Below are 22,740 nucleotides of genomic sequence, written 5' to 3'. Positions count from 1 at the left end.
TACTATGTGAGAGGCCCCAAATGAGACTTGCCTAGCCAGTCCGGGCGCAGTGGCTCACGCCTGTAATCCCAGCACTTTGGGAGGCTGAGGTGGGTGGATTGCTTGAGGTCAGGAGTTCGAGATCAGCCTGGTCAACACGGTGAAACCCCATCCCTACTAAAAATACAAAAATTAGCCAGGCGTGGTGGTGCACGCCTGTAATCTCAGCTACTTGGGAGACCGAGGCAGGAGAATTGCTTGAACCCAGGAGTCGGAGGTTGCAGCGAACAGAGATCTCGCCACTGTACTCCAGCCTGGGTGACAGAGTGAGACTCCATCTCAAAAAAAAAAAAAAAAAAAGAAAATGTGGGTGAGGGAGGAAATATTGTTCATCTTTAGCATACCAAGGATTTAGGACAGTGGGGAAGAGGGGTCTCTGAGGCTCCTCTGCCCAGGTAATGACCTCCAGCCAGAGCTGGTGTTGACAAAAGTCTTGCCAAATAGAGCAGGCCAATCTGATGTTTCAAGTACCTCTGGATCCCAGGGGCCATGGACTCTTCCTCCCCTGCCTCCAATCAAGCTTGCTCCAAACCAGCCTTCTGCCTTTTCCAGGGAGAATGTTCCATCCTATCTTATCCAAGGGATTCAAACTTCAGCAGAGACTTATAATTTCGACATGCATTTATTTGTTTATTGACAGGGTCTCACTCTGTTGCCCAGGCTGGAATGCGGTGATGTGATTGTGGCTCACTGCAGCCTTGAACTCCCAGGTTCAAGTGATCCTCCTTCCTTGGCCTCTCGAGTAGCTTGGACTACAGGCATGTGCCACCATGCCTAGGCCATTAAAAAAAATTATTTGTAGGCCGGGCGCAGTTGGTCATGCCTGTAATCCCAGCACTTTGAGAGGTTGAGGTGGGCAGATCACGAGGTCAGGAGATCGAGACCATCCTAGCTAACACGGTGAAACCCCGTCTCTACTAAAAATACAAAAATCAGGCCTGGCATGGTGATACACATCTGTAGTCCCAGCTACTCGGGAGACTGAGGCAGGAGAATCACTTGAACCCAGGAGGTGGGGGGTTGCAGTGAGCCGGGATCGCGCCGCTGCACTCCAGCCTGGGCAACAGAGCAAGACTCCGTCTTAAAAAAAAATAAACAAATATATATATATATATATATGTATTTGTACAGATGGGATCTCGCTGTGTTTCTCAGGCTAATCTTGACTTTCTGGCCTCAAGCAATTGTCCTCCCAAAGTGTTGGGATTACAGGCATGAGCCACTGCACCCAGCAATTTAGACATTTAAAAAAAGACAATGACTTTTCTTTTCTTTTCTTTTTTTTTTTTTGAGACAGTATCTCCCTCTGTCGCCGAGGTTGGAGTGCAGTGGCGTTACCTCGGCTCAGTGCAGCCTCCACCTCCCGGGTTCAAGCAACTCTTCTGCCTCAGCCTCCCAAGTAGCTGGGATTACAGGCGCCCGCCACCATGCCCCACTAAGTTTTTGTATTTTTAGTAGAGACAGGGTTTCACCATGTTGACCAGGCTGCTTTTGAACTCCTGACCTCAAGTGATCCGCCTGCCTCAGCCTCCCAAAGTACTAGGATTATAGGCGTGAGCCACTGTGCCCGGCCGACAATGACTTTTCAATGTTGAGATGGAAATCACTAGTAGATTGGAAGGAAGATGTATTCCTGCCTTTATGAGCTCCAGATCAGGCCCATCTCTGCCTACACACCCAGTTGCATTAATGTATTAGCATTTGCATGACTGGTAAGTTTTCCTGTGCTCTCCTTCCCTGCAGACTGGGCCGTCTTCTGGGAGGGGTTACCATTCTCCTTGATTCTCTTGACCTCACTGCACCACAGGCAGTGAGGAGGGCTGCAGACTGTGCTCCTTTTATCTTTTTTTTCTTTTAGAGACAGGGTCTTGCTTTGTTGCCCAGGCTAGAGTGCAGTGGCATGATCATAGCTCATGCAGCCTCGAATTCCTGGCCTCAAGCAATCCTCCCACATTGGCCTCCCAAAGTGCTGGGATTTGTGATCCTTTTAAGCTGATAAAACATGGTGTTGGACTCAGCTCTCCTAGCGAGTGGATGGAAATAAGAGACCCAATAAAGCCAGACATTTGGGTGTCAGTGTTTGTGTTTGGGAGAGGAGGAAGTTTATTTGGAGACTTGAGAAGGAGGCTCTGTTCTTTATACAACAACAGAGGGAAGTTTAGCCTTCGCGTGGGCAGCTTCCATGAAGGAGCAGATGGGGCTCTCAAGGCACAGGAATGTTTCCAGATGCCACGTGTGCTGTCGAAAGGCAAAGGCCAAGTTCTGCAAGGAGCTGTAGGCAACAAGGTTGCCCCGGGCCTTGAGAGCGAAGATCATTCCTGAGAAGGGATTGAGCCCCTCTCTGTCCCTCTATGCCAAGGACCACCCGCAGTCAACACTGCCAACAAAAACAAATCAGGAAGAACTGATGTCTCAGGAAGACAGCAGGCGGGAAGCATAGGAAAGGAGGCAAATCAGGCTTCTCTATGCTGTGTCCTGGCACCAGCGTGGAAGGGCATGGGCTGAGGGTGGTAACAGACTCAATGTGGCCTGAGCGAATCACCTTCGTCTTCCTTATAAGACTCTGCTTTGCATTGGCCAAGCATAGACCCTAATCTTCCTTCCCTTGGGGTAGTTCTAGAAGAGGCTGCTGATGGGTAACTCATCTGTGTGCCCAGATTGACCTTTTTCTGCCTTCTTTTGGGCTATCTGTAGTTTCATGTTATGTCAAGTTCTTGTGTTAGTTTCAAGTTCCTAAGGTACTAAGGACTCTCAGGTGAGGTTACCTGTCTAGCACTGGGGCAGCTACAATCCTGTAATACTCCTTTGATGCTTTGGGGTGGTAGGTAGAAGGGGTGATGAAAGACTGTGCCTGAGAGTTTGACTCAAGTCTCTCTCTCTTTCCACCTGCCAGAATCAATTGCCTGGTAGGTGGAGAGAGAGAAATAATGGTATTTTCTATACACCCCTTAGTTACCTTCCTTGGCTAGATATGTGTGTGTCTATGTGTGTGTGTGTGTGTGTGCATGTATGTATGTCTCTGTATATGCTAAGTCTGTTTCTCATCATGGTATTACAGAAGAATTCATGGAGAATATGGTAATGGGTGTTTTCCTTTATAAAATGAATCTCAAAAGTTTAGGAATGTTAGCAAAAAATGAAAGAAGTTAGGCATGTGGCTATGATATGAAGCGGGCTCTGGAATCCATCTGACTGGTTTGAATCCCAACTCCAATTCACTTTCCAGCTGTGTGATTTTTGTTCGGTTATTGAACTTCCCTGAGCCCCAGATTTCTCATTTCAAAAATCAGGCAAATCATTATTTTTACATTATGGGGCTGTGATCAGGCTTACATGAGTTGATCCATGAAAGAGTTTGGCCAGCCAGGCATGGTGACTCATGCCTGTAATCCCAGCACTTTGGGAGGCCAAAGCAGGCGGATCACCTGAGGTCAGGAGTTCAAGACCAGCTTGACTAACATGGCAAAACCCCGTCTCTACTAAAAAATACAAAAATTAGTCAGGCGTGGTGGCAGGCACTTGTAATCTCAGCTACTCGGGGGGCTGAGGCAGGAGAATTGCTTGAACCTGGGAGGCAGAGGTGGCAGGGAGCCGGGACTGTGCCACTGCACTCTAGCCTGGGCAACAGAGTAAAACTCTGTCTCAAAAAAAATTAAAATTAAAATTAAAAATAAATAAAGACTTTGGCCCAGTGCCTATTTATTGTAAAGGATTTTATTTATTAATTTGAGACAAGGTCTTGCTCTGTCACCCAGGCTGGAGTGCAGTGGCGTGATCATAGCTCACTGTAGCCTCGGCCTCCCAAAGTGCTGGGATTACGGGTATGAACCACTACACCTGGCCTATTATAAAGGATTTATAAATGTAAGTTACTACCATGATTAATCAATATCTCTAACGACCTCTCAGTATGTCATTATAGATGGGCATCATGTCTTTACCTAAATCTTTGCTGAACTCATGCATACTCGTAGCTTCACCATCCTTTGGGGAAAATGCCCCTCCAGGTGGGTGTTCTTGGGCAGCTGGAAGCCACTGTTCCACATGTCTGGCTGAATGTCTCCTGGCCTGGTGGTTTGAGTGCCTGTCCTTCTTTCCTGGCCTCACTGTAGGTAGGGGCTGCTGGTAAACGTTACTAGAGCTCTCCTTTTCTAAAGGCTTAAAACCACTTTTCTCCAACATGAATGCATTTCTCTCCATGATTTAAATAAGTTCATTACCTAATTGAAAAAGCCACTCAGGGCTGGGTGAGGTGGCTCATGCCTGTAATCCCAGCACTTTGGGGTGCAAAGGTGGGAGGATTTCTTGATTCCAGGAGTTTGAGACCAACCTGGGAAACGTGGCGAAACCCCATCTCTACACAACACAAAAATTAGCTGGGAATGGTGGCATGTGCCTGTAGTCTTAGCTACTTGGAAGGCTGAGGGAGGAGGATCGCCTGAGACCTGGAGGTTGAGGCTGCAGTGAGCTATGATTGCACCACTGCACTGTAGCCTGGGTGACAGAGTGAGACCCTGTGATGTGGTTTGGCTATGTCTCCACCCAAATTTCATCTTGAATTGTAGCTCCCATAATTCCTACATGTTGTGGGAAGGACCCAGTGGGAGATAATTGAATCATTGGGGCAGTTTCCCCCATAGTGTTCTTCTGGTAGTGAATAAGTCTCATGAGATATGATGGTTATATAAGGGGAAACCCGTTTTGCTTGGTTCTCATTTTCTCTTGTCTGCCGCCATGTAAGATGTGCCTTTCACCTTCTGCCATGATTGTGAGGCCTCTCCAGCCCCATGGAACTGTGAGTCCATTAACCCTCTTTTTCTTTATAAATTACCCAGTCTCAGGTATGTCTTTATTAGCAGTGTGAAAACGGACTAATATACCCTGTCTCAAAAAAAAAAAAAAAAAAAAAAGAAAGAAAAGAAAGAAAGAAAAAAATTACTTAAATGGCAAGAGAAGCTGTGGGAGAGAACATGTGTGGGGTGTAGCGTGTGAACGTGTGTGAGACTGTGCACATAAGTGTGTTTATGGCTGCTTGCACCCTCATAGGGTGAGGTGAAGGAAAATAAAGGGCATAAATCCAATCCTGCTGTTCCTGGAGCATCTTCGGAGTTTGAGTCTAAAGATTAGAGTTGAACTCTGACAGTTGATTCATTATTTAATCCTTTAATTGATGACCATGGCAGAAAGATGACAGCAGCACATCCTTGGCAGGGAGGCAAGTTCCATTTATTTGTTTATTACTGTTGGACAATTTATCTAGTGGAGAGAGAGTGATGGGAGGCCACCATGCGTCATGGTTCAGAATGTTGTTATAAATAACAATTAATCCACTTAGAGATCTGGCTCCATTCAACCTGGAGAATCCCATTAGATGTAAAAGATTCTGGAGGAGAAGGTTGAGGAACAGAGTTTTCCATTTTCTCAGCTCACTCTCACTGTCTGGTCATCCTGGAAGTGCCTGAGGTTTTCCAAGATGATGAATATTCAAGCAGTATTGGTACCATCTCTTAACTTCTATTGTTTTATGGCCAGCATTCCTTCCTGGCAGTCAATTACATATTACTTTGGAATGTTTCTTGAATTACTATGTTAAGCTATTAAAATTTCTATTATTCATTTATTATCTCTCTCTCTCTCTTTTTTTTTTTTTTTTTTTTTTGAGACAGTCTCACTCTGTTGCCCAGGCTGGAGTACAGTGGCACAATCTTGGCTCACTGCAGCCTCTGCCTCCTGGGTTCAAGTGATTCTCCTGCCTCACCCTCCCGAGTAGCAGGGATTACAGGCACCTGCCACCACGCCTGGCTAATTTTTGTATTTTTTGTAGAGGCGGGGTTTCACTATGTTGGCTAGGCTGGTCTCGAACTCCTGACCTCAGATGATCTACCCACCTTGGCCTCCCAAAGTGCTGGGATTACAGGTGTGAGCTACTGTGCCCGGCCGAAGTCTTCTTTCCCTTACTGCTTGGGCTCTGACACTGTCACATATATTCTTAGGCCAGAAGTATGTTTTTTGGTCATTTTTCATTTCTTATCTCAATGTAAAATGCTATACTTTCCTTTTTCTAGTAACATATCACATAAATCTTCATCACACCACCTCACAGGTGGAGGGAGAGTAACTTGTTGAAACCAGAGTCTTCGAGGCAGGTCATGGTTTTGTTGAGATTTCAAGGGTTAATCTCTGGAGTGACCCCAGATTGCTTCCCCAAAGTTGCCATTAGCCCAGGCTCTCTAGGACTTTCCAGCCTTTTCTGCTGCAGTTGTAACTGATAAGTGGCTGCTTTGTCATGTGAACAGGAAGATAAAAAGGCACTCAGGTTTAGCACTGCATGTAAAATAGGAATCACTTGAATGTCGTGGCCATTGTCATCAAATCGATCTGAGTCCATCCTCTGTAAAGCCTTTCCATTACTAAAACAAAAGGGAAAAAAGCCATGAGCTTTCCAGTGTTTATTTATTCAAGGAGCCTTGAAGTACAAGTGGCAGCATTCAGAACGCTGAAGATAGTGCTTCCGTGCTGAATGATTTCATTGTTTTGGGGTTACACTTCTGCAGTGAATGGGAACCTATGAAGATACGAAATGCATAAGTAAACCTCCGTGGAAAATTAATTTCAGCTGCGCATCACCTACCTCCAGGTTCAAACTGTCTCTATATTTTGCTCCTTGTGTTTTAAAGCTGCAAATAAGAGTTAGTGACTCACTCCTGCTTTGCAAATGATTTTGGTGTCATAAATAGTACCTCTTTCAAATTTGTGGCCACTTAGGTTCTCCAGCCTTTATCCAATTTGGATCATCTCTTAAAGCGTGAGAAGGCCGGTGTGTCACCTAAAACCAGGAAGTTAAAAAACAAAACCAAACCATACAACACTTCTTTTTTATTGCAAAAATAATGCAGGTTCATCTTAGAAAAATTGGAGAGTACAGTTTTATTGTGCCTCACTTTATCGTGCTTTGCAGATATTATGTTTTTCTTACAAATTGAGGGTTTGTGGCAACTTTGCATCGAGCAAGTCTCTCTCTGCCATTTTTCCAACAGCATGCACTTACTTCGTGTCTCTGTGATATATGTTGGGTATTTTCACAATATTTCAAACTTTTCCATTATTATTATGTTATTGTAAGCTGTGATCGGTGATTTTGGTGTTAATTATTGTACTTGTTTTGGGGCACCATGAACCACTCCCGTATAAGACAGCAAACTTAATTGATAAATGTTGTGTGTATGTATCGGCCATTCCCTGTCTCTCTACCTCTCCTCTGGCCCTTCAGCCTCTGAGACACAGCAATATTGAAATTAGGCCAATTAATAATTCTAAGAGTGAAAAGGAGAACCCCCAGTCTTTCACTTTATTCTTTTAAATGTAAATTAAATTTATTTCTTCTTAACTTTTATTTATTTTATATTTATTTATTTATGCATTTATTTATTTTTGAGAGGGAGTCTCGCTCTGTTGCCCAGGCTGGAGTGCAGTGGCGCGATCTCAGCTCACTGCAAGCTCCACCTCCCGGGTTCACGCCATTCTCCTGCCTCAGCCTCCCGGGTAGCTGGGACTACAGGTGCCCACCACCACGCCCAGCTAATTTTTTTGTATTTTTAGTAGAGGCGGGGTTTCACCACGTTAACCAGGATGGTCTCGATCTCCTGACCTCGGCCTCCCAAAGTGCTGGGATTACAGGCATGAGCCACCGCGCCCCCACTGCGCCCGGCCTTCTTAACTTTTATTTAAGTTTAGGGGTGCATGTGCAGGTTTGTTACACAGGTAAACTTGTGTCATGGGGGTTTGCTGTACAGATCATTTCATCACCCAGGTATTAAGCCCAGTACACATTAGTTGTTTTTCCGGATCCTCTCCCTCCTCCTACTCTCCATCCTCGGAAAGGCCCTAGTGTGTGTCGTTCCCTTCTATGTGTCCATGTGTTCTCATCATTTAGTGACCACTTATGAGTGAGAACATGTGGTATTTGGTTTTCTGTTCCTGCGTTAGTTTGCTAAGGATAACGGCCTTCAGCTCCATCCATGTTCCTGCACAGGACATGATCTCATTCTTTTTTAATGGCTGTGTAATATTTCATGGTGTATATGTACCATATTTTCTTTATCCAGTCTATCATTGATGGGCATTTAGGTTGATTCCATGACTTTGCTATTGTGAATAGTGCTGCAGTGAACATACTCATGCGTGCATGTGTCTTTATTAAATTTTCTTTTGAGACAAGGTCTCTCTCTGCCATCCAGGCTGGAGTGCAATGGCACTATCACAGCTCACTGCAGTCTCAATCTCCTGGGCTCAAGTGATCCTCTGACCTCAGCCTCCTGAGTAGCAGGGTGCATGCCACCATGCCTGGCTAATTTTTAAGTTTTTTGTAGAGAAAGGGTGTCCTGGCCTCAAGCAGTCCTTCTGCCTTGGCCTCCTGAAGTGCTGGGATGACAGGCATGAGATACTCTGCCAGTCCAGGTTAAATCAAAAGCTAGAAATGATTAAGCTTAGTGATGAAGGCATGTCAAAAGCTGAGAGTGGCCAAAAGCTAGGCCCCTTGCACCAAACAGCCAAGTTGTGAATGCAGGGGGAAAATTCTTGAAGGAAATTAAAAGTGCTACTTCAGTGAACATAGAAATGATAAGAAAGCAAAGCAGCCCTGTTGCAGATATGGAGACAGTTTTACTGGTCTGGATAGAAGATCAAACCAGCCACAGCATTCCCTTATACCAAAGCCTAATTTAAAGGAAGCCCCTTAACACTGAGGCAAAACCCTCTGCCAGCAAAAAGGTTACGACTTGCTAAAGACTCAGACGATTGTTAGCATTTTTTTAGCAATAAAGTATTTCCAAATTAAGGTATGCATATGTTTTTTTAGACACAATGCTATTGCACACTGAATAGACTGGAGTGTAGTGTAAACATCATGTTTGCATGCACTAGGAAACGAAAAAATTTGTATAATTTGTTTTAGTGCCATGGTCTGTAACTGAACCTACAGTCTCTCCAAGGTATGTCTGTACTGACAAGCAAAAACAGAAAATAAAAGCCATCTGTAATGCAGCACCCAGAGATTACCACTGCCAACATTTTGGTAAATATTTTTTGTTTGTTTGTTTGTTTGAGAGGGAGTCTCTCTCTGTCGCACGGGCTGGAGTGCAGTGGTGCAATCTCAGCTCACTGCAACCTCTGCCTCCCAGGTTCAACCGATTCTCAGCCTCAGCCTCCTGAGTAGTTAGGATTACAGGCACCATATCACCACGGCCGGCTAATTTTTGTTTTCTGTTTTTGTTTTTTTGGAGACAGAGTTTTGCTTTTCTCACTCAGGCTGGAGTGCAATGGCATGATCTCGGGTCACTGCAACCTCCGCCTCCCGGGTTCAAGCGATTCTCCTGCCTCAGCCTCCTGAGTAGCTGGGATTACAGGCACCCACCACCACACCCAGCTAATTTTTGTATTTTTAGTAGAGATGGGGTTTCACCATGTTGACCAAGTTGGTCTCGAACTCCTGACCTTGTGATCCGCCCACCTTGGCCTCCCAAAGTGCTGGTAATTTTTGTATTTTAGTAAAGATGGTGTTTCACCTTGTTTGCCAGGATTGGTCTTGAACTCCTGACCTCAAGTGATCTGCCCACCTTGGCCTCCCAAAGTGCTGGGATTATAGGCATGAGTCACCGCGACCGGCGTAAATATGTTTTAAAAATCTCTCTGCATTTGTTTCTATTTCTCCCGACTCCAGACCCTTCTATGTCTATATATAAATGCACCCTTGCACACAATATATCTTGTCAGTAATTATGGGTCCCACACACTCCACTCTATAGTTTGGATTTTCTTAAAATATTTATTTTAATCATAAATTATTCTGTAGCATCAACTTTAATGATTGCCTCCTCCCTTTTAATGTTCTTTATGCAATAATGTTTAATTTTATTTCTTATAACAAAGGTATAGCTATAGTAAAACCTTGTCTAATCAAGCCAGAGAAATGCAGACATCATAGTAAGTTGACCAAGTTGGGCTGAGGATTCTATGTGTATTATCCTGTGAAGACAGGTTTTGTTGAGCAAAGATGAGTGTTGGTGCCAGGGATCTGAAATTGATCTGAAACCAACTGCATTTTTTCAAAGCAGTTTAGGAGCAGTCACTTTGTATCTCTCTCTCTAACTTGAGGACAAATATAACTTCCTTCACTCCGTTTTTCCTCCAATATACCTAACAGAAACTAGTCAATACTTATTGATTGTGGAGCCATTTGTAGGCAATAATAAATTGGTAATACAACTTATTGCATTGAACATGAAGTGTTCTGAGTTTTCCAGTAAAAGGGGCTTTCTGGCCGGGCGCGGTGGCTCACTCCTGTAATCCCAGCACTTTGGGAGGCCAAGGCGGGCAGATCACAAGGTCAAGAGATCGAGACCATCCTGGCCAACGTGGTGAAACCTCATCTCTACTAAAAATACAAAAATTAGCTGGGCATGGTGGTGTGCACCTGTAGTCCCAGCTACTTGGGAGGTTGAGGCAGGAGAATCGGTTGAACCCAGGAGGTGGAGGTTGCAGTGAGCTGAGAGCCTGCCACTGCACTTCAGCCTGGGTGACAGAGTGAAACTCTGTCTCCAAAAAAAAAAAAAAAAAAATTGCAAATGATCAAAGATGTTTCTTAGGAACTGGTGAGAAGTTTGGCTGGAATGAAGGGTATATAAGGAGTCAGGGATATGAGGTTTCAGGAATAGATTGAGATCATACATAGGGTTTATATGGGAAGCTTATCTGGAAGATTGAATGTAGTGGTGAGTTTATGCTCAATTTGGTAAACGGGAGGGAACTACTGGTGATTTGGGGGAAGAACTTAGGAAGTTTAAGTTGGTGGCAATAAGAGAGCTAGATTGGAGTGGAGAAAGATAGGGAGGGGTTAATCATTAGGAGGCTATTGCTGCAGTCCAGGTAAGAAGTGATGAAGAAGTGATGAAGGCCTTAAGTGAGGTGGTAGCTATTTTAGTTCACTTGGGCTACTATAACAAAATACCACAGGCCAGGCAGCTTAAACAATAGAAATTTATTTTTCATAGTTCTGGAGGCCGGGAAGTCCAAAATCAAGGTGCTGATCAATTAGGTTCCTGGTGAGGGCTCTTTTCCTGGCTTGCAAATGGCCACCTTCTTGCTGTGTCTTCACATGGCAAGGAGAGGAAAGGAGAGGCAGAGAGCTCTGGTGACTCCTCTTTTTTTTTACAAGGGCACTAGCCCTATTGGATTAGAGCCCCACTCTTATGACTTCATTTAACCTTTATCACCTCCTCATAGGTTCTATCTCCAAACAGTCACATTGGGGGTTAGGGCTTCAGCAAGTGAATTTTGGGGAGACACAAACATCCAGTCCGTAACAGTGACCACTGGATTGAAAGAAAGGGCTGGTGTCTGCAGGACTGCAGGGATAGATTCTACCAGACTTAACATTGATTGATGTGAGGGTGAAGGCAAGCAATGAATCAAAGATGTCTTTGAGTGTCCAGCTGAGTGACTGCAAGAATAGTGGTATCATATACAGAATTACGAGGCTTAGGAGAAAATAAAGGCTTTAGAAGAGTTGGGTTTTTAGGCCAATTGACCTGGAATGTTTAATACTTGTTAGACACTGGTCTTTTCAGTATATTATGCTGTTTAATTATCAAACCACCCCATGGGGTAGTGCTACGGTAATTTCCATTTTATAAATGATGAAACAGACATTTGTGGTATTCTAGGATGGAAAAATTATATCCCATATTACGGGGAAAAAAAACCCCAAACCTGTCAAACTAGAATACCCAAGCTGCTACAGTGGCCTTTGTGAATTATGAAGAACATAAGTGGTTTGGAAAATTGGAGACAAGCAATTGGTGTTTGGTTTTCCAACTAAGAAAGAAGCTGGAATCTCGACTAAATAGCATTCAAGAATGCATAATTGTGCAATTTCAACACTCTGGGAGGCTAAGGCGGGAGGATCACTTTAGCCCAGGAATTCGAGGCTTCAGCGAGCTATGATCACACCACTGCACTCCAGCCTGGGCAACAGAGTGAGACCTTGACTATTTTTTTTTTTTTGAGATGGAGTCTCACTCAGTTGCCCAGGCTGGAGTGCAGTGGCACAATCTCGGCTCACTGCAAGCTCCACCTCCCAGGTTCACACCATTCTCCTGCCTCAGCCTCCCGAGTAGCTGGGACTACAGGCGCCCGCTGCTACGCCTGGCTAATTTTTTTGTATTTTTAGTAGAGACGGGGTTTCACCATGTTAGCCAGGATGGTCTCAATCTCCTGACCTCGTGATCTGCCTGTCTCAGCCTCCCAAAGTGCTGGGATTACAGGCGTGCGCCACCGCGCCCAGCAACTTTTTTTTTTGTAAAAAAGGAATGCATAATGAAAGATTTAAGGGCTGGCATGTGAGCATTAAGCAAAGGAAGCCGCAGACACTAGCAACCAGCGTGGCTCCACCATGAGCAAGTTTTATGTGATTAACTTCATCTGGAATGTTGAAAGCACAGTATTTGGCAAAAAAAGGGACAAGTGAATGGAAATAGTTACTGATTAAAGAGCTCCCCGTTAAAGGAATTGATTTAAAAGTAAATGCTAATCCAGTGGGAAGTGTCTAGTGACATGCTTTGGAGCTCTGCCCTTGCCTTCTGACTTTTTTCTTTCTAATCTGTGATTTGCATTAATACTTACAAAGAGTTTTATTAAATAATTGTACAACATGAAGCTGGGAGCCTGGTAAGCATGTTGGATGATAAAAACCAATATCCTGAAAGTTGTAAACAGCAGGATGAAGGGGACAAATTTAACCAAAGCAATGCATTAGGGATAAGTGCAGGTCCTACTGCCCATGGCTGGAGAGACACGGCTTAACGGCATTACATGTGAAAAGGAGTGTTAGACTGGGCACAATGACTCATGCCTGTATTTCCAGTACTTTGAAAGGCCAAGACAGGAGGATCACTTGAGGCCAGGAGTTCAAGACCAACCTGGACAACATAGTGAGACCTGTTTCTACAAAATATAAGAAAATTAGCCTTGCATGATTGTGCATGCTTATAGTCCCATTCAGGAGGCTGAGGCAGGAGGATGGCTCGAGTCCATAAGTTGGAGGCTGCAGGGAGCTATGATCACACTGCAGCACTCTGTCTGGGCTGACAGACCAAGACCATGTCTCAAAAAAAGGGGTAGGATCCCACCTGTAATCCCAGAACTTTGGGAGGCTGAGGTGGGTAGATCACTTGAGATCAGGAGTTCAAGACTAGCCTTGCCAACATGGCAAAACCCTATTTCTACTAAAAATATGAAAATTAACTTGGTGTGGTGGCATGCGCCTGTAATCTTAGCTACTCAGGAGGCTGAGGCATGAGAATGGCTTGATCCTGGGAGGTGGAGGTTGCAATGAGCCAAGATTATGGCCACTGCACTTCAGCCTGGGTGAGAGAGTGAGACTATGTCTAAAAAAAAAAAAAAAGCTGAGAATTAACTATGCAATATGGTTGAAAAAAGAGTAAATGTGACCTTGGCTACTGGTAAAGGTTCTGTCCTACCTTATTCTAGAGTTCACAGCAAAGTCACCTGAGATACCTTTCCAAAATGTAGTTCTGCTTCTATTGCATAAATACTCTTGTTGGCTCCCTGCTAAGACTTCAAGGCTTAGCTTATCTATCTTGTCCCAACTGCTTATTTTTAGCCTTGTCATCTACACCACCTGCCCTCTGTGCATCTGATACATTGGTGTTACCAGAAAATTCCTTGACCTTGGATGATACCAGTTCCCTGCATGACAATGACTTCGCTCATTCTGGAATGAGCCTCAGGTGCCTCCCACTTAACTCTCCACCTCTCTGTTACAAAGCTTCACTTCTTAAGAGAGGGCTGGAAAGTCCCAGCTTCTGTAAATAAAGTCTTCTCTGACTTCTGCTTCTCTAATCCAGCACCCAGCAGGACCTACTCTTCTTTCCATGATCACAGGACCCTTCGCATAGAGGTCCGCCCCGTGTCTCTGGATTATTCATTTACTTATTTGTCTCCCTTGAAGGAGTAATCAATTGGTAATCAGCTTTGTGTCCCTTGTGCATAGTTCAGTGTTCTGTTCTAGGAGCATTCAAACTTTTGTTAAGCAGAATAAAAGGTGATTGACAAGTTTAAGTGATGGTTCTCCTTCTACTTCTATGGGACACAACTAGATTACTATCAGTACCCACTCTATAACTCTACTAGTCCCTTACTTACCAATAATTAAATGCTATGATGAAACAAAACAGGCTGGGCATGGTGGCTCACGCCTGTAATCCCAGCACTTTGGGAGGCCAAGGTGGGCAGATCACCTCAGGTCAGGAGTTCAAGGCCAGCCTGGCCAACATGGTAAAATCTGTCTCTACCACAAATAACAAAAATTAGCTAGGTGTGATGGTGCATGCCTGTAATCCCAGCTACTTGGGAGTCTGAGGCACGAGAATCACTTGAACCCAGGAGGTGGAGGTTGCAGTGAGCCAAGATCACACCACTGCACTCCAGCCTGGGTGACAGAGTGAGACTCCATCTCAAATAAATAAATAAATAAATAAACAAAACAGATGGATATGGCAAGGCAGGTGTGAATATCCTTTTAGAGAGGGAGGGAAAATGAAAGACTGATGGATAAATCTACATGGTATATATGCAACCATGATGGAGAGCACTTGACAGCCCTGGAGTCGGACAGTCCTGGGTTCAAGTTCACACTCTGCCATACCTGCGGAGTAACTCTGGGCAAACTACTTAACCTCTTTGATCTTTAGTTTTCCTATCTATAAAATGGGCACAGAATTCTCAAAGAATGGCTATGAGGATTAAATGAAATAATGGTGTAAAGCATCTGATGTGCTGCAATGGTGCACAGTAAGCCTCAGTAGCTGATGCTGGTTCTATGATGAACTGATCAAAGGACCTGGCTGGTCCCTGGCCAGGTAGACAGAGGACTTAGGACACATGTTTAATATCTCAGGGAAGAGGAATTAGACTTGTTCTACATGGCTCCAAATGGAAGAACCCAACAGGCAAAAGCTGCAGGGAGAAAGAACTAAGCTCAACTTGAGTCCAGGGAGTCATAGATTACCTGAGAAGGGTTTCTACAAAGGCAGCAAGTTCCCCGTCACCAGAGACATTCAAGCACAGCTTTCTGCTGCCCTGCTGGGAATGTTGCAGAGGAGACTCAACAATTAGGTGGGTAGTTGAACTAGAACGTGATGATCTGTAGTTTTGGCTGAGGTGGGAGGCAATTCTACAATGGCAGTAACCAACTCATGTATTCTTTTTTTTTCTTCAACTTTTATTTTAAGTTCCTGGGTACATGTGCAGGATGTGCAGGTTTGTTACATAGGTAAACGTGTGCCATGGTGGTTTGCTGCACAGATCAACCCATTACCTAGGTATTACACCCAGCATCCATTAGCTATTCTTCCTGATTCTTCCCCCTCCACCAACAGGTACCCAGTGTGGGTTGCTCCCCCTGCCCCGTGTGTCCATGTGTTCTTATCATTCAGTTCCCACTTATAAGTGAGAACATGCAGTGTTTGGTTTTCTGTTCCTGTGTTAGTTTGCAGAGGGAAATGGCTTCCATCTCCATCCACGTCCCTGCAAAGGACATGATCTCATTCCTTTTTATGGCTGCATAGTATTCCATGGTGCATAGGTACCACGGTTTCCTTATCCAGTCTATCATCGATGGGCATTTAAGTTGATTCCATGATGTTGCTATTTTAAATAGTGCTGCAGTGAACATTCGTGGGCATGTTTCTTTATGTTAGAACGATGTATGTTCCTTTGTGCTCTTTAAAAGAACTTGGTAATGTTTGGCTCTTTTTTTTTTTTTTGATACAGAGTCTTGCTCTGTTGCCCAGGCTGGAGTGCAGTGGTGCAATCTCAGCTCACTGCAAGCTCCGCCCCCCGGGGTTCATGCCATTCTCCTGCCTCAGCCTCCCAAGTAGCTGGGACTACAGGCGCCCACCACCATGCCTGGCTAATTTTTTTGTATTTTTAGTACAGACGGGGTTTCACAGTGTTCGCCAGGTTGGTCTCGATCTCCTGACCTCCTGATCCCCCAGCCTCGGCCTCCCAAAATGCTGGGATTACGGGTGTGAGCCACTGCCCCCGGCCATGTTTAGCTCTTGACTTCAAGAAGAATGGGCTTTCTTTGAACAATTAGAATCTGAAGGGATGCATGCCCTGGAGCCCTCAGAAGACCAGAGCACCCCTGTACTCTGAGGAGGGGCACTGCTGAAACCCATTACCTTCAACCCACCCTCAGACTCTAGCTCAGCCCCAGCCCATAAAACTTATTGGATAAATGTCTGAATATACGATTCTGTAAAGGGAAAAAGAAAAACCATCAGAATGCAAGTATCCATCATTGCTTAGCTGATCAACATCATGGTCCTGTTCTGGAATTTCTCTGCTAAAAATTCTTCTTGTGTTCACGGGACATTATAAATCTTTCAGAATATGTTAGAATCACATCTGAGTGCTGTCAGTTCTTATTATAAGCTGGGAGGAGGGAGGCTTTTTTGGGTGCCTATGAGTAAAAAAAAAAAAAGTAAACTTCCTTCTGTTTCAGCCCACACCTCTTTGAAGGTCCTGGCATATGGAAGGTCCTCCAAACTACTACTAACATCTCCTGCCTCCGTGAATGATTTGCGTTCCTTTGGAGACAGCCTCCCAGGGGAAGTCCTGGAAACAGAACCCTCACTCCCCCTGTCTCCCCAAGAACAACACGAGTCAACAAATCTGGAATCCTTGCCTCTGTCCTCTCTTAAACAGTTGTTACTGAGAATCAAAGTCAGCCTACAGTGCATATGGCTTGATTCAAGCGTCCACACTGGGAGAACACAGCTTCAGGAATATATATAGCCCACTCCTGTCAGACTCCATCCCGTTGCTACTTATCACTCCATAAATCAGTAAACAGCCGTATGTCACCACCAGCACCAACAGTCAGCTGCGCAGATTCGAGTGGCTGAAATCTCCTTTCTAGTTCCTTTCAATTCCTGAGAGGGGGAGACTGTCAGGGGTTTTATTCCATTATTTTTGCTGTTGGGTGCCATGAACCCCCCAAATCTGAGAGAGGTCTCAGTTAATTTAGAAAGTTTATTTTGCCGCCGGGCGCGGTGGCTCATGCCTGTAATCCCAGCACTTTGGGAGGCCGAGGAGGGCGGATCACGAGGTCAGGAGATGGGGACCATCCTGGCTAACACGGTGAAACCCCGTCTCCACTAAAAATACAAAAAAAAATTAGCCCAGCACGGTGGCGGGCGCCTGTAGTCCTAGCTACTCGGGAGGCTGAGGCAGGAGAATGGCGTGAACCCGGGAGGCGGAGCTTGCAGTGAGCCGAGATAGCGCCACTGCAGTCCCGCCTGGGCCAAAGAGCGAGACTCCGCTCAAAAAAAAAAAAAAAAAAAAAAAAGAAGGTTTATTTTGCCAAGGTTGAGGACGTGCGCCTGTGACACAGCCTCAGAAAGTCCTGACGTCATGTGCCCGAGGTGGTCAGGGCACAGTTTAGTTTTATACATTTAAGGAAGACATGAGACAGCAATCAATATATGTAAGAAGTACATTGGTTCGGTCTGGAAAAGCGGAACAACTTGAAGCAAAGGCAGGAAGACTTCCAGGTCACAGGTAGGGGAGAGAGGAATGGTTGCATTCTGACTTTCTGACTAGCCTTTCCAAAGAAGGCAATCAGATATGCATCTATCTCAGTGAGCAGAGGGGTGACTTTGAATAGAATGGGAGGCAGGTTGCCCCTAAGCAGGTCCCAGCTTGACTTTTCCCTTTCACTTAGTGATTTGGGGGCCCCAAGATTTATTTTCCTTTCACAATGCTTCATGTGAGAACCCTGTAAGCTGGGCACACAGTCTTATCTCCAGAGCAATTTGGGACGTCAGGGAGGAGTGGTTCTGCTGTGGGTGGAAGATGACCTCTCTAGACCCCAAGGACACAAGGGAGGAGGAAGATTCAAGCCCGCTTGCTGCCTGGGTTTGTTTTGGTGTCCTGGTTCTCTTCTCAATGCCATGTGAAGCAGATGGTATGATAAGATAGAGTCTGGGACAGCCAGGCTGGGAAGCAGCTCTGCCCTTAGAAAAGGCGAGTGGCAGGGCCCTGGAGAAGGGGCCATGAAGAGGCTGCTCATGGACCTCAAGGTAAAGAGACCAGAGGGGTCTCATGTGGGACAGCCTAGATCACCAGGTTAGCTGACTCATTAGGGACTTGAAGCAAAACCCTCAGCCCTGGAATTCCCAGGGAATGCAGTGGGGATGGTGGATGGTGGCCGTGGCCAGTGCTAGTCAAGGATTTAGGATCTATTTTTTCCACCCTTGTAAAGGCATTGTAAGTTACCTTTATGATAATTAACAGGCATTGCCCTTCAGCACAGAGGTGAGGAGTTTATGCATAGAAGATAGGGAATTTGGTATAGCCTTGTTAAGAGCAGCTCTGAGGCCTGCACAGTGGCTTGGTGGCTCGGTGGCTCAGTGGCTCACACCTGAAATCCCAGCACTTTGGGAGGCCGAGGTGGGCGGATCACCTGAGGTCAGGAGTTCAAGACCAGCCTGGCCAACATGGTGAAATCCCGTCTCTACTAAAAATACAAAAATTAGCCCGATGTGGTGGCAGGTGCCTGTAATCCCAGCTACGTGAGAGGCTGAGGCAGGAGAATCACTTGAACCCAGGAGGCGGAGGTTGCAGTGAGCTGAGACCCATGCCACTGCACTCCAGCCTGGCCCACAAGAGTGAGACTCTGTCTCAAAACAAAACAAAACAAAAAAGGGCAGCTCTGGTTTTCATTTGCAAAACTCAGGGAGTGGGGGGGAGAGAGAGAGAGAGTTTGTGCATTGATTTTTGATTAATCTAGGCTTGGCAGGGGAAAAAAGTGGATTCTTGAAAGGGCTGACTTCCAAATAAGTGGACTTCTTGCATGAAATTGTTTTAGCATCTGTATTGTGGAGTGAGTTGGTATTAATGGAGGCAAATTTCATTTTATTCTCTTGTTTCATTTTTCTCATTTGGAGGGACTGTTCCTTAGGAAAACATAGAAGATGGGCTCAAACATTAGGAGATGGTGGAATTTATACAAGAACAGGTGAAGTAGGATGGTGATGAGGGCTCCGTGGGCACGTGGTGTGTGATCCTAGACTGAGTCATGGAACCAGTTGATGAAATTATCCAAAAGTGAGTGTTTGAGAAGAAAGCCAACAGCAACAACACACAACAATTTTCTTTCGCTAGGAACCAGGTCTGCTCATTGGAGGTTGAAAAGGAAAGTGAGGCTGGGTGCAGTGGCTCACTCCTGTAATCCCAGCACTTTGAGAGGCTGAGGTGGAAGGATCACCTGAGGTCAGGAGCTTGAGACCAGCCTGGCCAACATGGTGAAACCCTGTCTCTGCTAAAAATACAAAAATTAGCCGGGCCTGATGGTGGGTGCCTGTAATCACTGCTACTCGGAAGGCTGAGGCAGGAGAATCACTTAAACCTGGGGGAGCGGAGGTTGTCGTGAGCCAAGATCGCGCATTGTACTCCAGCCTGGGCAACAAGAGCGAAACTCCATCTCAAAAAAAAAAAAAAAAAAAAAGAATGAGGAGAATGCAGGAATTGTTGGTATGTGAACAGAAAATACTCAGGTCTTCAGAGGCAATTTATGGGATTGGCTTAAAATAGTTCTAGGCCTAGAAAGACCTCTGGGAAGAGGAATGGAAGGAGAGAAAGATGCTGAGAGGCTGAAACAGGTTTATCTCAGACATGGGTGGGAGAAACAGGACCTCTCATCTAGAAGCAGGCCGATGGTTTAAAAAGTCTTGTGGGGCAGGTATGGTGGCTCATGCCTATAATCCTTGTGCTTTGGGGGAGCCTAGGGAGGGGGGATCACTTGAGGCCAGGAGTTTGAGACCAGCCTGGACAACATAGCAAGACCCCATCTCTACAAAAAAATTAGCTGGATGTGGTGGCACGCACCTGTGGTCCCAGATACAGTGGAGGCTGAGGCAGGAAGATTGCTTGAGCCCAGGCGTTTGAGGCTGCAGTGAGCTGTGATCATGCCACTGCACTCCAGTCTGGGTGACAGAGTGATACTTTTCTCCAAAAAAAAATTAAAAACAAAACAAAACAAAACCCAAAAAGTCATCTGAATCTGTATCCTGGGAAAGTAGAATTTGAGCTGTCAAGACTAGAGAATTCAGGACAAGAGTTATGGGATTTTGGACCTCACATTATGGCTGAGAGCAGTTTAAGGAATTCGCTGGAAACAGCTGAAAGTCAGAAATCTTTCACGTGCGTTTCTCCAGCTGGGGCAAATATGAAAAAGAGGGAAGTTTTCCCTGGAGGCAGATGTTCCACGATAAAGCTAAGGCATTCCAGAATGGAAGGAAGATTCAGTAGCCACAGAAACAGGGATGTTGCCCAGGAAAAAAAAAAAAAAAGCCTTAAGAACTCACAGAAGCCGGGTGCGGTGGCTCGCACCTGTAATCCCAGCACTTTGGGAAGCCGAGAAGGGTGGATCACTTGAGGTCAGAAGTTCAAGACCAGCCTGGCGAAACCAGTATATGTTATCCCCATTAACAGGATTTTTGCTCAAATGAGCTATCATTCAAGAATTTACAAAAAATAACAGCCTTATTACCCCAACTATTATAGCTATTATAGCTTTACTCAAACTATACTTCTATATATGCCTAATTTATTTCACCCCAATAAGACTATTCCCACATCCAGTAACACGAAAATAAAATGATAGCTTGAAAACACAAAACCTATACTATTCGTATCTTCACTTATTATCTCTTCCACCCTCCTCCTACCTATCTCTCCGCTGCTACTGACTATGACTTAGAAATTTAGGTTACGGCCGGGCGCAGTGGCTCACGCCTGTAATCCCAGCACTTTGGGAGGCCGAGGCGGGCGGATCACGAGGTCAGGAGATCGAGACCATCCTCGCTAACACAGTGAAACCCCGTCTCTACTAAAAATACAAAAAAAAAATTAGCCGGGCATGGTGGCGGGTGCCTGTTGTCCCAGCTACTCAGGAGGCTGAGGCAGGAGAATGGTGTGAACCCGGGAGGTGGAGCTTGCAGTGAGCTGAGATCGCGCCACTGCACTCCAGCCTGGGCGACAGAGTGAGACTCCGTCTCAAAAAAAAAAAAAAAAAGGAAATTTAGGTTACATGAGACCAAGAGCCTTCAAAGCCCTTAGTAAGTAAATTATACTTAATTTCTGTAACAAATCTAGGGATTGCAAGACTATCCTGCATCGATTGAATGCAAATCAACCACTTTAACTAAGCTAAGCCCTTGCTAGATTGGTGGAGACCAAACCCACGAAAATTCAGTTAACAGCTAAATACCCTAGTCAACTGGCTTCAATCTACTTCTCCCACGGTTTAGGGGAGGATTGAAGCTGCTCCTTTGAATTTGCAATTCAATATATGAGATATCACCCCAGGACTGGTAAAAAGAGACCTTTGACCTCTGTCTTCAGATTTACAGTCTAATGCTTGCTCAGCCATTTTACCCTTGTACCCATGTTCATGAATTGCCGATTATTTTCAACTAACCACAGAGATATTGGAACATTATACCTATTATTTGGTGCATAAGCGGGTTAGTAGGCACTGCCTTAAGCCTCCTAATTCGAGCAGTACCTAGCCAGCCAGGAACTCTGCTAGGAGATGATCAAATCTATAATGTTATTGTTACCGCCCACACATTTGTTATCATCTTCTTTATAGTTATACCAATCATAATTGGAGGTTTCGGCAACTGGCTAGTTCCCTTGATAGTGGGTGTGCCCGATATGGTGTTTCTCCGAATAAATAACATGAGTTTCTTACTTCTCACCCGATCCTTTCTACTTCTGCTTGCATCCTCAATGGTAGAGGCAGGCACCGGAACTGGCTGAGCAGTTTATCCCCCTTTAGCAGGGAACCTAGAGCATGCAGGAGCCTCCGTGGACTTGACCATCTTCTCGCTCCACCTGGCAGATGTCTCTTCTATCTTAGGGGCCATCAACTTTATTATCAAAATCATCAACATAAACCCCCCAGCAATATCCCAATATCAGACACCTCCTTTCGTTTGATCCGTCCTCATTACGGTAGTCCTTCTACTACTATCCCTCCATCCCTCCTAGCCACCAGTCCTAGCCACCAGCATTACTATATTATTAACTGATCTCAACCTCAACACTTCTTTTTTTTTTTTTGAGACAGAGTCTCACTCTATCGCCCAGGCTGGAGTGCAGTGGCGGCGATCTCGGCTCACTGCAACCTCTGTCTCCTGGGTTCAAGTGATTCTCCTGCCTCAGCATCCTGAGTAGCTGGGGCTACAGGCGCCCGCCACCATGCCTGGCTAATTTTTTGCATTTTTAGTAGAGATGGGGTTTCACCGTGTTAGCCAGGACGGTCTCGATCTCCTGACCTCGTGATACGCCCGCCTCGGCCTCCCAAAGTGCTGGGATTACAGGCATGAGCCACTGTGCCAGGCCAACACTTCTTTTTTTGACGCTGCTGGCAGGGGTGACCTTATCTTGTACCAACATTTATTCTGATTTTTTGGTCACCCTGAGGTCTACATCCTCATCCTACCAGGGTTCGGGATAATTTCCCACGTTGTAACATATTATTCTGGAAAAAAGGAGCCATTTGTTTACATGGACAGAGTATGAGCCATAATATCAATTGACTTCTTAGGGTTT

Source organism: Pan troglodytes, chromosome 6, assembly GCF_028858775.2.
Source record: "Pan troglodytes isolate AG18354 chromosome 6, NHGRI_mPanTro3-v2.0_pri, whole genome shotgun sequence".
NCBI lineage: Eukaryota > Metazoa > Chordata > Mammalia > Primates > Hominidae > Pan > Pan troglodytes.
The sequence above is the reverse complement of the archived record's forward strand: the minus strand, read 5'-3'. Positions refer to the sequence as shown.